Source organism: Sorex araneus, chromosome 1, assembly GCF_027595985.1.
Source record: "Sorex araneus isolate mSorAra2 chromosome 1, mSorAra2.pri, whole genome shotgun sequence".
NCBI classification, from domain to species: Eukaryota; Metazoa; Chordata; class Mammalia; order Eulipotyphla; family Soricidae; genus Sorex; species Sorex araneus.
This window is the reverse complement of record NC_073302.1, coordinates 177,247,302-177,261,567: the sequence shown is the minus strand read 5'-3', so window position 1 is coordinate 177,261,567 and position 14,266 is coordinate 177,247,302. Positions and strand designations below refer to the sequence as shown.

At 35.1% G+C, this 14,266-nt stretch overlaps 1 long non-coding RNA gene across 1 annotated transcript in view; it reads left to right on the top strand.

Annotated features, from left to right (window-relative positions):
- The window catches only part of LOC129400084 (uncharacterized), a 209,835-nt gene that overhangs the window by 101,823 nt on the left and 93,746 nt on the right, over positions 1 to 14,266 (top strand). The window lies entirely within an intron of this gene.

Below are 14,266 nucleotides of genomic sequence, written 5' to 3'. Positions count from 1 at the left end.
TCAAGGAAGAAATATGAATGGCCAAAAGGCACATGAAAAAAATGCTCTTTATCACTAATCATCAAGGAGATGTAGATCAAAACAACTATGAGATATCGCCTCACACCACAGAGACTGGTGCACATCCAAAAGAACAAAGGCAACCGGCATGGATGTTGGAAGAAATCCACTGGTGGAAATGCTGACTGGTTTAGCCCTTCTGGAAAACAGCATATGAATGCTTCTCAAAAAATTAGAAATTGAGCTCCCATTTGACCCAGCAATACCACTTCTGGGAATATATCCTGGAGAGGCAAAAAAGTATAGTTGAAATGACATCTGCACTTGTATGTCCATCGCAGCACTGCTTACAATAGCCAGAATCTGGGAAAAAAACCTGAGTGCCGAGAACAGATGACTGGTTAAAGAAACTTTGGTACATCTACATAATGAAATTATAATACAGTGGTTAGAAAAGATGAAGTCATGAAATTTGCATACAAGTGGATCAAAATGGAAAGTATCATGTTAAGTGAAGTGAGTCAGAAAGAGAGGGACAGACATAGAAATATTGCACTCATCTGTGAAATATGAAGTAACAGAACGAAAGACTAACACCCAATAATAGTCGAGATAAGTATCAGGAGGTTTGCTCCATGGCTTGGAAGCCGGCTGGGGGAAAAGGCAGCCCAAATAGAGAAGGGAACACCAAGTAAAGGTGGTCTGGAGGATCTGCCTGGGATGGGAGATGCAGGCTGAAAGTAGACTACAGACCAAACACGATGGCCACTCAATACCTCTATTGCAAACTGCAAGATCCAAAAGGAGAGAGAGCAAAAGCGAATGCCCTGCCACAGAGGTGGGATGGAGAGTGTGGGTTGCGGGTGGTGGGAGGGATGCTGGGGTCATCGGTGGAGGAGAATGGGCACTGGTGGAGGGATGGGTACTTGATCATTGTATAACTGAAATGTAAGCACGAAAGTTTGTAAGTCTACAACTGTACCACATGGTATTTCACTAATAAAAATTTTTTAAGAAAAGGTTATTAAAAAAGAAAATTATAGACTGATATCTCTGTCAAACACTAATGCAAAAATCCACAATAAAAGAATAGGAACTCAAATCTAACAACATATCAAAAGGATGATATACCATGATCAAGTAGTTTTCATTCCAGAGATGCAAGGATGCTTCAATGTACACAAATCAATTAAGGGACTATACGATATCAACAAAGAAAAACATAAAAAGATCATATCACTTGATACTGAGAAGCCTTCTGACAAAATTCAACATCCATTTAGGATTTTAAAACTTTGACAGAATTCAGATAGATAGCATGTTTCTTAGGATAGTAATGGCTCCTGACCTGGTGCAGTATTCTGAAGATCAATACTTTTTCCTTGCACTGCAGTGTTGTCCTAAACAAAACAAAACAAAACAAAACAAAACAAAAAAACCAGGTAACTAAATGTGTGGAATCTTCAGTTATTCTATTCTATTCTACTATTAATTTTGTTATGTTTTACTATTGGTTTTTGTATCTTTGAGTATACATCCCTCAATTCCTCAAGATGGATTGCCTTGGTATTGCAAGTTCTTTAGGTTTTCCTACATTTGATAGTAGCATATAAAACATAGAATTTTAAAAAATCTTAATTTGTACAATCTGTGGGATTTTTGTTTGGGAATGCATTGAATCTATTCATTTTTAGGTTATTGGCAAATTCACAATAACAAACTATAATTTATGCATAAAGTAAATATCTCCATCTATTAGAATTTTAATTTTTAGTTTTAGTTCTATATTTTACACGAGAAACTATTTACATTTTGTTAGATTTAATAATAGGTATTTGATATATTTAATGGCAACAATAAGTCTTATCTGTAAAACTATTTTTACTTCTTTAAATATTATATAAGGTGGTCAGTAGCATATTTACCTGCTTTGTTTCAAAACTTTTTATCAGTATGGAAATGATGTATGAGGACAATTTATTACTTAATGATAAAGAAAATTTATCATTTATGGAATAACAGTCTTATGACAGACTTCCCCAGTGTTCCACATCTCCCCAATCCCATGGGGACAAATCACTGTGGGCTCAGGTGATGCTGCCCACACAGGTCTGCTTACACTTGAGCAATAATAAATTTTAGAAATTCTTAATCTTGCAAGAGGCTGATACAAACCTGTTCATTCTCTTTGACAGAGAGGAGAGAGAAAGAGATTAAGTATTTTCTACAGAAGGTAAGCAAGTGACTCTAGAGATATAACTAAATCAATTCAGAATCATACTTTTTCCTGTGTCAGAGGCATTTGCCTTTCACACTTTACTAGTCAATTTGACTTCTTTCTTAGAAAACCAGGGGTACGCAACAATGAAGCTACTTAGTAAGGATTTTCTTTAAACCTACATAAATTCACATGACAATTCTAAGTGTTGGTAAATTTAAAGTTAATTAATTATTGAATTTTCAATGTATGTCGCCACACCAGGGAATATAACAGTTCTATTTTTACATTTCCAATCTTTACACCTTGACTAGATTATCTGATCTCACTTTACTACTTGGAATTTCCTGTAACACTGCATGGGAACAGTCCTTGACTTATTCCCCATTTCAGGGGAAAAAAGTACGTGTGATTGTAGTTAATGAAGTACTCTTGTTTTTCTTGTTTTCTAAGAAATTTTATTTATTTGGTTTTCTGGATGGGAAAATTCTGCCAAGTGGTGCTTCAGAGGCCTATGATCCTTCCATGATTCTTGATCAATAAGGCAAGTGATTCACTGCAGTGTTCATCTATGAATTTTTTCTATTTCATCTATTAGTTTTGCAATGATGCAGTGCTCCTGAGGTGCTGAGGATAACTGGGCATCTGCTCCATATGGTGTTGCTCTGGACTTTCAAGGCCACATCCTGTAGTGCTATGGACCCATGATTCTTGTGGCACCACGTAGAGCCTGGGACTGAACCAGGATTGGCCACAGGCAAAGCATTTGCCTTATTTCCTAAGCACTATATTATCTCTTCAGCTCCTGCTGACAAGTTTTTTAAGTGGGTATTGGATTTTTGTCAAATAATGATTTTGCTTATTTTGACAGGTAGTTAAAATGTCTCTAATTTTTTCCTATTAATACAGTCAATTATATTAATACATTTTTAAATAGCAAACCACTTTCCCTACCAGAAGCTGCATTTTGCCGTGATTCTGCATTCTGTACCTTATATCTCTGGGAGAGAGTTTCAAACCTTGATTTGTAATTTCTATATCTAAGTTCATTAGAGAATGTATTCTGTACTTCCCAGTTTTTTAAAAAAAAATTTTTATTGAATCACTGTGAGATAGACCATTATAAAGCTGTTCAATATCGGGTTTCAGTCATATAATGTTTCAACACCCGCCCCTCCACCAGTGTACATTTCCCACCACTGGTGTCTCTGGTTCCCCCCCCCCCACCTCCGCCCCCCCCCCACAAACTTTCCAGTTCTTACGTTTTTGTTAGATATTGATATAATGGTTAGTTTGGCTTCAATAAGTGAATTTGAAAGCATTCACTGCACCTTTTTTTTCCCTGGAAATATTTGATATCTGCTCTTTAATCCCAAACATGTTAGTTCTTTGACATGTTGCTGTTATTGAAATAATTCATCAGTGAGTACATCCAGAAAGTCTTTGCTTTTACTAATAAACCAAGTTGCATTAATAAATGTAAACTACTTAAGATTGTCAAAATGTATTTTGTTTTTTTTTCACCCTCAGTGGAAAAAAATCAGATTATTTTCTCTATTTTATTCTAATATGGGCTGGAGTGATAGCACAGCGGTTGGGCTTTCGCCTTTCAAGAGGCCGACCCGTGTTCGATTCCTCCGCCCCTCTTGGAGATCCCGGCAAGCTACTGAGAGTATCAAGCCCGTACGGCAGAGCCTGGCAAGCTACCCGTGTGTACTGGATATGCCAAAAACAGTAATAATAAGTCTCTCCATGAGAGACATTGGTGCCCGCTCGAACAAATCGATGAGCAACGGGATGACAGTGACAGTGATTCTGACATGCATTGATTTTTGAACTTATCTTTACTACATTCTTCTTTCTAGTTTTTAGGATTACTTGCATTAATTCATTTAACTTTTGAATGAAAATATCAAATAATTTATTCTTTTTTAGCCTTTTTAGTATATCTTTTGAAGATCACAAATTTTCCATTGAGTATTATTTTAGTTATATAAGCAAGTTTTACATTTGATGTATATTTATTGTCATTTGAAGTTTATTCTCATTTGAATTTTGAATTTTTCAATTCTATACGGTATGATATTTTCAAGTTATTAAAAGGCTTGAGGTTTTTGTAATCTTTAACATATGGTTTACTTCAAGCTTTTTTCAATTATATCTAACTTGACCATCATGGTAAAAAAGAATTAAAACTCTGAAAACACTAAAATTCCTCAAAATTTGTTTAAATGTGTTATGAGTCATTTTGTAATCTATTGTAAATAGATTTTAAATAGATTGTATGAAAATCATTCCATGTGAACATCAAGGATTTTATATTGTTCGTTTGTTCAATGAACAATATATGATTAGATCCATTTTAACTATATTTTAACTCTTTAATATCTTTTAGTTTTTTTTTTTTTGCTTTTTGGGTCACACCCAGCGATGCTCAGGGGTTACTCCTGGCTTTGCACTCAGGAATTACTCCTGGTAGTGCTTGGGGGACCATATGGGATGCCGGGGATCGAACCCGGGTCGGCTACGTGCAAGGCAAACGCCCTACCCGCTGTGCTCCAGCCCCTCTTTTAGTTTTTATGGCTAGATATTTTTTCCTACTGCTTCACTTATTTTAGTCTATGTATCACTGTATCACTGTCATCCCGTTGATCATCAATTTGCTCAAGTTTGCACCAGTAACATTTCCATTTGTCCTAGTCTTGAGATTTTAGCAGCCTCTCTTTACTTGTTCTTCCCAGTGGTGCTGCATTGGAGCTCTTTCAGGGTCAGGAGAATGAGACCCATTATTGTTACTGTATTTGGCATATTGAATACGCCACAGAGAGCTTGCCAGGCTCTGCTGTGGGGGCAGGATGCTCTCGGTACCTTGCCAGGTTCTTGGAGAGGAAAAACTAGGCTGTGAATTCCAGAATTCACAGAATTCTGGAAGCTTTGTTTTATATTCTCTATATCTTGGCCATTTATGGGATTACATGGTGCAAGGGGAAATTTGTGGGTGTGGCTGCCAAGCTACTGGAAAATGGGGGATCTTGGTGAAGGAGGCCCAGTCCCAATCTGAGCGGACTTGGAGATCTCAGTAATGGGTCCCGCATAGGAACATTTAATATTTTTTGTTATAGGTCATTTAATTCTTGGTGGGGAGGTTAGAGTCACATATCATGGTGACATGAGACCTTGCAGTGGCAGGGATCAAAGCAAAAATTCTCCCATGCAAAGTAGTCAGTCCTGTGAGTTCATTTTAACATGTGTACACACACAATACTGCAACTTTTGTTAATTAGACACATATGAACATGAGCCAACCCCAATGGCACAGACTGAACTCAATATCATACAGACACATAGACAACAGAGACAAAAAATAGATACAAGGATGTCTAAAGACTTAGTATATCTTTTTAATATCTGATGATAATACAGACAGGAATGAAATGACATTTAGGGCATTGTAAATTTGGGGAATCATTGAAAGTGAAAAGGTTATTATGTCTGCATTGAAATTTGCTGTTTGTCTTCCAAAAGTCTTTACAGTAAATTTATAGCAATTCAGGGTCTGACCCAGAACCATGGGTTACATTTATAAATCCTTTTTAATCTATGAGAGCCCTCCCTCCCCAATGGATGTTTTCTGAATTAGAAACTTGAGCACAAAATTTCTTAAATGAACACCGGGATTGATGGAGTTTTTGGTCATGATGTCAAGAACAGAGGATAGGGAATTGTTTATTTTTTATATATTTATTTATTTTAATGTATATATTTTTATTATAGTATAATAATAAACTTTTTAATTTTTATTGAATCACCATGAGATACAGTTACAAAGCTTTCATGATCGGGTTACAGTTGCACAATGTTCCCAACATTCATCCAGTCACCAGTGTACATTTCCCATCACCATTATCCCCCGTATCCCTCCTGCTACCTCCTAACTTCATCGATGCCTGCCTCTATGGCAGAAACTTTTTTCCTCTCTCTCTCTCTCTCTCTCTCTCTCTCTCCTTTTGGGCATCATGGTTTGCAATACAGATACTGAGAGGCCAGTGTGTTTGGTACTTTACCCACTTTCAGCGCACATCTTCAAACCATCATAATTATAATAGTGCCTTCTCTATCTCAGGTACTTTTTGCCTTAGACCCTGAGGCAGGCATCCAACTGTGGACCAATCCTCCTGGCCCTTGTTTCTATTTCCCTTGGGTGTTAGTCTCATACTATGCTTTTTTTTATATATCCCACAAATTAGTGTATTCTGTTCCTCGCTTTCTGACTTATTTCACTTAGCATGATACTCTCCATGTCCATTCATTCATACATGAGTTTTTGTGATAGCTGTAAAGTATTCCATTGTGTAGATGTACATAGCTTCTTTAACCAGTTGTTTGTTCTCAGGCACTCAGGTTGTTTCCAGATTGTGGTGGTTGTGAATAGTACTTTAATGAACATACAAGTGCAGATGTCTTTTCTACTGTATGTTTTTGCTCCATGAGGGTATATTCCCAGAAGTGGTATTGTTGAGTCAGATGGAGGCTCAACTTCTGGTCTTTTGAGGAATGCCCATAACGTTTTGCAAAAGAGATGGGCCAGTTAGCATTCCCACCAACAATAAATGAGAGTCCATTTCTACTTGCATCCATGCCAGCACTGGTTGTTCCTATTCTTTCGGAAGTGTGCCAGTCTCTGTTGCATATGATGATATCTCACTGTTGTTTTGATTTGAATCTCCCTGATGATTAGCAATATCAAGCATTTTTTTCAAGTGCATTGTGGCCATTTGTATTTCTTCTTTGAGGAAGTTTCTGTTCATTTCTTCTCCTCATTCTCTATGGAATTGGAAAAGACAAGGTTGCCCACTCTTGCCACTCCTATTTGATATAGTATTGGCAGTACTTGCCATAGCAATTAGGCAAGAAAATGGTATCAAGGGCATCTAGATAGGAAACAAAGAACTCAAGCTTTCACTATTGGCAGGTGACATGATAGTGCACTTAGAAAATCCTCCAGAGCCTACCAAAAAAGCTCCTAGAAACAATAGATTTGTATATTCAAGTGGCAGGTTCCAAATCAACACCCAAAAGTCCCTGGCTTTCCTGTATACAAATAATAAAAAATAAAAGAGAGATATTTTTAAAAATTCCGTTCAAAATTGAGCCTCAGAAAATCAAGTACCTCAGAATCAGCTTAACTAAAGAGGTGAAGGAACTATATAAAGAAAACTACAAAACACTATTGTAGAAAAAAAAGAGAACATGACAAAATGGAGACACATTTCCTGCAAATGAATCAGAAGGATTAACATTATTAAAATGGCAACACTCCCCAAAGCATTGTACAGTTTCAATTCAGCCCCTATAAAGATAAAAATGATATTTTTCAAAGAAATAGACATAAGACTTCTGGAATTCATATGAACAATGAATCCACATGAATAGCTAAAGCGATCCTTGGGAAAAAGAAGATGGGTGGCATCACCTTCCCCAACTTTAAACTGTACTACAAAACTCTACAACCTCTTGGTAGAGGTAGTAATCAAAAGCACATGGTATTGGAATAAAGACAGACCTGCCAACCAATGGAATAGAATTAAATATCCTGGCACAGATCCTCAAATATATAATCACCTAGTCTTTTGGAGCAAGAAATGTGAAGTGGAGCAAGGAAACCTCTTCAACAAATTGTGCACAAAAAAACTGGACAGCTACATGCAAAAAAATAAACCAAGACCTCTCCCTCTCTCTAATGCCAGATCAAAATGAATACCTCAACATCAGATCAGAATCCACAAGGTACATGGAAGAAAACAGGGCCAGGACCCTACACAATATTGAAGCTAAAGGAATTTTTAAAGATGACACACCACTGAACCAAGCAAGTGGAAGCAAAGGTAAACAAATGGGACTAAGAAGCTAAGAAGATACCGCACCTCAAAAGAAAGTGACCAAGATACAGAGACAGCACACGGAATGCGAAAATTATTTACTCAATACCCATCTGATAAGGGGATAATATCCAAGATATATAAAACACAGAACTTTATTTTTCTTTTAAATATAATAGTTCTATTTGTTACAAAGATTATAAAACCATTGCTTCTAATATGTTTTGAAATTTTTCAAATGTGAACCTTTACTAAGAGCAAAGTTATATTTTAAAGACATGTTGCATGAGTACAAATTAGATCTATTGTATTTCTTCTTTCTTGTGGATTACTCATTTATCATTATAAAGTAATCCTGAAATCTGGCAGAGTTCTTTCATAAAATTTTTCTTTATCTGTATATATCCATGATAGATCTTTGTAATCTATGGTTTATTATTTTTCATCCTTCTGTTTTCAAACTTTCTTTATCCTTACACTTTAAATATGTCTCTTGAAATAAACTATAATCAACGAATGCACTTTAAAGTCATAGAAAAGGGCTGGAGCGATCATAGTGGATAGAGCATTTTCCTAGCATGCAGCTGGCCTGCCACCACTTAGATTCCTCTAAGCACTGTCAGGAATGATCCCTGAGCACAAAGACAGGAGTAAGTGCTTAGCATTATCGTGTGTAGCCTAAAACCAAAAGTAAACAAATAAAAACAGAACCAAAAATATTTTATTCTCTTTTAATTTACATTTCACACAATATTTGAGCTTTACTTTTCATTTTATTTGACTTACTTTCTGTATTTATTTATCAAATATATTTTATTTCTATATTTCCTTATATGTTCTATTTTTAATTTTTAGAGATTGAATCATTAGTATTTATTTTGATCTGAACTAGTATTTAACATGTTCTTAACTTCTAGATCTTTGAAAAATATTGACTAATTCACCACTTATGGCTCTTTTTTCATTTTCTCATGCATTTTAATTTCTTATATTAAGTCATTTATATTTTACAATATGTTTAGTTTTTCAATGTTTTATTTTATTTTGATTAATTCAAATTTTAACCATCATGATTTGTCATTTTATAATACTGCTAATAATAGGGTTTTATGCATACAGTATTCCAACACCAGATCATCCAATGTAGTGCCCATTTCCCTGTGCTATTTTCAGTTTCATAGATGGTGAGATGGGCCCCAACCCTAGCATCTCTCCATCCACACCTACTACCCGCCTTTCAGTGCCCTGGTAAGCTATACTCTTGTTGGCCAGTTTTTAGATTCCAATGCTTCCGACCATTTGTTCCATTACTAAGGAATTTTATATTCCACATGTGAGAAAGATTATTTTATATCTGTCTCTCTCCCTCCTGGCTGAATTCCTTGAATTCTCTGAGCATGATCCCCTCCAGTTTTACCCATGTGGCAACAAATGGCATAATTTCATTTTTTCTAATAGCTGAGTAGTAATTATTATATATAAGGATTATATATAGTAATCTATTATACATATGATAATATACATAGTAATACATTATATTTGGTTGTATATGACACTATATTAATTATACAAAGTAATTCATTATGTAAATGGATTTTGTATAGATTATATATGGATTATGTATGTATATGCATTATTTATATATGCATTATATATATCATGGTTTTCTTACCCAGCTGTCAGTTCTTGGACACTTAGGTTGTTTCTGGATTTGTGCTATTATGAGTAGTGCTGCAATGAACATTGCAGTGCAGTTGTCTTTTCTTAATAGACTTTTTTGGCCCTTAGGGTAGAAGCCAAGAGTGGGATTTCTGGCTAGTATAAACGCTCAATACTAATTTTTTGATAAATGTTCATATTATTTTAAAAAATGTTGAACCCGTTGACATTCACTGACATAGCAGTGAATGAGACCCCTTTCCTCCACGTCTCACTGGCATGAGGTGATATATCATTGCTAGTTGATTTGGATTCCCTGAGATCAGTGATGTAAACCATTTTGTCATATAAATATTGATTATCTGTATGTCCTCTTTTAGAAAGTTTCTGTTCAGGAGCAGAAAAATAGTACAGAAGGTAGGGTGTCTGCCCTGCAGGTGGCCAATCCAGATTCATTTCCCAACATCTCATAATTGTCTGCTGGGCACTGCCATGAGTGGTCCCTGAGAACAGAGCCAGGTGTAAGCCCTGAGCTTCCGTGGTGTGACCAAAATGTTCACCTCTTTTCTTCATTTATTGATGGGATTACAATAGAGATAACTATACATTCAGATAACTTTCTACAAACTAGCTAAGCATGAAATGGAGCAAGGAAAGCCGCTGCAACAAACGGTGCTTGGGACTGGTCAATCATATGTAAAAATAATAACTCAGACCCCTACCTCAGATCCAACACTAAAGTCAATTTGCAGTGGGTTAAATACCTAAATATTAGACCTGAATCTATAAATCATATCAAGGAAAACATAGGCAGAGTCTAGGAAATTTAATTCAAAGGTACCTTCCAACAATTATGTCATTATTGACGTAAACAGAGGCAAAGAGAAATGAGACTGCATCAAATTAAGACACTTCTGTGCTGCAAAAGAAATGATTATTAAAATAAAAGACAATACTTTCCTACAACCCACCTGATAAATATATCCAATATATACTGGTAATTCTTAAACAAGAAAATAATAAAAATTCTTTAATTTTTTTATTAAAAGTTTATAGATTAGGAGCTGGAGAAATAGTTCAGAGGGTTGGGCACTTGCCATGCATGTGGCAAATACAGGTTCAGTCCCTGGCATCTCATCTAGTTCCCATGCACCACCAGAAATGATGGCTAAACACAGAGCCAGAATTAACTCTCTACATTGCCAAGTGTGGCCAATTTTTTTTAAAGTAGGTTAGTACAAATTTTAAGTTTGTAAAATAAGTTTTGTGTTGAAAATCAGCTTTAATCTTTTAAAATGTCTTTGATGATAAAGTGTCTATAGTTAATCTGAATAAATAACATATTTTAGGACATATTTAACAATTAATTTAGATTTAGAAAAGTTTTTAAAAGTTATTTTTCTTTCCTCCCTCCTTTTCCACTATAAAGATATATTCTTTGATGATTTATAAAATTCTTATTAATATTTTTAAAATTTAGACACCTGATTTCCAAAGTTTATTATAACAGGCTTTGGGGGCATGCAGTGTCTCCATCTCTAATCCCACCTCATGACCCTCTAATCCCTCCCCCAGTGACCCCAGCTTCCTTTCTGCTGACCCCATCCTGATTCTTTGGCAGTTACATTTTAAGTTTCATTATTGTCATTTGAGTCCTATGCTTTGAGTTGTGTTGTGTCTAGTGGCTTGTCTCTATCCCAAAAAAGAGTCCATGACCCCTTACCCTTGTCCCTACGTTACCTCCAGGACTCCACTTATTGTTTCTCACTTCATTTCTCTCCTTTCTTGGCATATTTATTTCTGTATCCTATAGTCAAAATTTTGCCCACTTTAGAGACCTTCCATTCCCTAGACAATTCATTATATAAATCACAGATAAGTGACAACACCTGGTATAACTGTGCCCATCATATTTCCTTCAATTAATCTCATATCCTTCAGTTACATTCAAGTCTCAGCAAATTGCACAATTTCATAATTTCTTGTGATTGCATAATATTTCATTGTGCACATTTACTACAACTTTATTATCCACGCTTTTGTCATTAGGCACCTGGCTGTTTCTATCTCTTGGTGATTTTACTAAGTTTCCCAATGAACATACTTGTCATGTATCTTTTCAAATGAATGTTTTGTTCTTGGGGGCTAAATACCAATGGTATTGCCAAATACATCAGTCTTTTGCGGAATCTCCATATTATTTTCCACAATATGGACCACATAACATTCCCATAAGCAGTTTATGAGGGTTTATTTTACACCACACTCCCTTCAGCACAGGTGTTCTGATCCTTTAGATATATGCTTATCTCACTTGCATGAGGTACTATCTATTATTTTAATCCGAATTTCTCTGAGAGTATGTGAAGATAAATTTTTTTCACATGGGTGCTGGCCATTCAACTTTTTTTTGAGAAATGTCTTTTTATTTCCTCTCAATTTCTATAGTATTATTTGATTTATTCATGCTGATCATTTTTTAGTGCTTTCTTGGACAAATTGTGTGGAAGTATTTTCTCCCATTTGATAGGGTTTCTTTTGAATTTAACCTGTGTTTCTTTTCCCATGAAAAATAAAAAATTTGTGTGTGTAGTCCCATTTGTTTCTTTTATTCTATTTGCCAATAGGATCATACTGAAATTTCCTTTAATGTTCAAAGCCTGGCAAGTTCTGCCTATATTTTTTGTTAGTGAATTTCATGTAATCTGATATTAATCTCAGTCTGTGATCCACTCCTACTTGACTCTTGTGTAAAACTTTGGGATAAGATTCAGTTATCTAGATTATTTTCTGTTCTTTAATTAATTAATTAATTTTAAAGTTTGGTTTGCTACAATTTTTTAAGGATTTTTGCATTGATGTTATGAGTGCTATTGATAAGCATGACATTTATTTTTAAGATTATCTGATTTAGGTATTACATAATTTTGGCTTTTGGATAATGTAATATTATGTAATAGAAGCTGTTATGTATGATTCCTATTTCTTCAATAGTTTGAAAGAGTTTGAGGTGTATAGGTTGTATGACTGAAAATTTGATAGAACTCAGCAGTAACCTGTTTGAATCAGAACTTTCATTCTTGGAGAGATTTTAAATTTCTGTTTCAATTTCCTTGCTTGTAATTGGGCATTTTAGATTTCCTACTTTCTTCTAGAAGTTGTGTGCTTCAGAAAATTATCTATTTCTTCTACATTCTCTAGTTTGGGAATGTAGAGTTCATAATAATCTCTAATATATTTTGTGTGTCTGAGGGTCTGTTGTAATTTCTCTTCTTTTAGCTCATCTAATGTTTTTTTCTATTTTTATCATAAATATAGCTAAGGATTTGTCTATATTCTTTATTATTTCAATGAATCAACTCCTGGTTCCATTGTCTCTTTGTACTGTTTTCTTGATTTTTATATATTGATATCTGATCTTTTTTTTATTGAATCACCATGAGATATGCAGTTACAAAGTTGTTCATGATTGGATTTCAGTCATACTTCACCTTCACTGGTGTACATTTTCTACGACAAATATCCCCGGTTTCCCACCCAAGTCTGCCTATATAACAGACACTTTCTTCTCTCTCTCTCTCTCTCTCTCTCTCTCTCTCTCTCTCTCTCTCTCTCGTTCAGGTACTAAAAGGTACTAATCATGTTTGTTCCTTTACCTACTTTAAGAACTCAGCTCTTGCCCATAGTTGCGATCTAAATTTTATTATTTACTAGTTTTAGGGTTCATTTTTTCACTCCTTTTTTAGGCGTTTAAGATTAATACGTAGGTTGTTAATTTATGCTTTTTTCTTTCGCCCTTATTTAGGTCTATCCTGTTACAAGATTTCTCCTTAGTACTGCTTTGCTGTGTCTAATAGATTCCTGCAGTTTCTTCATTCTAATTTGTTTTGAGGAATCCTTTTATTTCTTCTTTGATTTTTCTATGACCTAGTTGTTAGCTATAAGTATTTTGTTTGGTATCCAAGTATTGAAGCTTTCCCTCATCTTTGTATAATTAATTCAACCAACACAGTATTGTGGTCTGAAAATGCTATATAATATATCTATATTTGTCACTTTATGTATGTGTTTTAATGCATTATGTTATCTATGTCTGGATAATGTTTCATGTGCACTAGAGAAGAATGAGCATTCTGCTTCTTGAAGGTGGAGAGCCCTCTATATGTCAGTTAACCCCAGTCTTTCCAGCTTTTGATTTAGAGTTCTTGTTTCCTTACTGATGTTTTATCTGGTTGATCTGTCCCATGATGAAAATGGAGTGTTGGTGTCTCCCACTATTACTATTACTGTGTTTCCATCTATGTGCTTTTAAGTTCTGTGAGCAGTATCTTTATACTTTCTTGCACTGTGTTGATAAGCATCAGGGCTCTCTGTTCTACTGATTCCTTAACCAGTACATAATTACCTTCCCTATATCTTATCACATTGTTTAACCTTAAAGCTTCTTGTTCTGGTTTAAGTGTAGCTGTCCCTGCTTTTTCTTCTCACCATTAGTTTATATGATTGTTTT